The sequence below is a fragment of the Myxocyprinus asiaticus genome, chromosome 2 (assembly GCF_019703515.2).
Source record: "Myxocyprinus asiaticus isolate MX2 ecotype Aquarium Trade chromosome 2, UBuf_Myxa_2, whole genome shotgun sequence".
Taxonomy (NCBI): Eukaryota; Metazoa; Chordata; class Actinopteri; order Cypriniformes; family Catostomidae; genus Myxocyprinus; species Myxocyprinus asiaticus.
In genome coordinates, this window is record NC_059345.1 from 4,384,497 (window position 1) to 4,385,834 (window position 1,338).

Below are 1,338 nucleotides of genomic sequence, written 5' to 3' on the forward strand. Positions count from 1 at the left end.
TCGTTTGAGAGCCACACCCATACAGACAGACCTACAGAAATATTTACCAGGAAAAACACTGACTACAGAGAGACTACCCACTGAGATTTACTGATGGCTCTTTTGATTATTTCTATGCCGCTAAAAATGATCCAGTAAATTTAGATTGACGAGTGTTGTCCAAATCTGAACACTTTTACAAAGGAAGGGGAGCCTAAAAAATTAACACAGCATTGCATAACGCAACAGGACCTTTATACCATTGGCTTAGAAGAGTCACATTAATAATGTATTTGGAATGCATTATGTGTGTCCTAGTTAAAAAACAAATCTGTCGAGCACAACAAATTTAAAAAAAAGTTGACGATAGTTAGTAAGGAAAGCGTAAAAGAATTTCTTTTTAACATTCTATAAATAAATTTTAAGAACTATTGGCCGATTAAACGTTATCGGCCTTTACCACCACCTTAGTTATCGGTATTGACAAAATCCACAATTGGTTGACCTTTAGTATGTTCCCGTCATAATAAAGAAAAATGTAAGCAGTTATCGGCTTTTGCCGCCACCTTAGTTATCGAAAATCCACAACCGGTTGACATTTAGTATGTATCCGTCATAGTAAAGAAAGATTACATTTTTTTTAACATTCTATAAACTGATTTAAGAAACTATCGGCCGATTAATCGGTTATTGGCTTTTACCACCACCTTAGTTATCGGCATTAACAAAATCCACAACCGGTTGACATTTAGTATGTATCCGTCATAGTAAAGAAAGATTATGATTTTTTTTTAAACATTCTATAAATTGATTTTAGAAACTATCGGCCGATTAATCGGTTATCGGCTTTTACCACCATCTTAGTTATCAGTATCAACAAAATCCACAACTGGTTGACATTTAGTATGTATCCATCATAGTAAAGAAAGATTACGAATTTTTATTACATTCTATAAATTGATTTTAGAAACTATCGGCCGATTAATCGGTTATCGGCTTTTACCACCACCTTAGTTATCAGTATCAACAAAATCCACAACCGGTTGACATTTAGTATGTATCTGTCATAGCAAAGAAAGATTACGAATTTTTTTTAACATTCTATAAATTGATTTTAGAAACTATCGGCTGATTAATCGGTTATCGGCTTTTACCACCACCTTAGTTATCAGTATCAACAAAATCCACAACCGGTTGACATTTAGTATGTATCTGTCATAGCAAAGAAAGATTACGAATTTTTTTTAACATTCTATAAATTGATTTTAGAAACTATCGGCTGATTAATCGGTTATCGGCTTTTACCACTACCTTAGTTATCGGTATCAACAAAATCTACAATCTGTCGAACTCTACTTC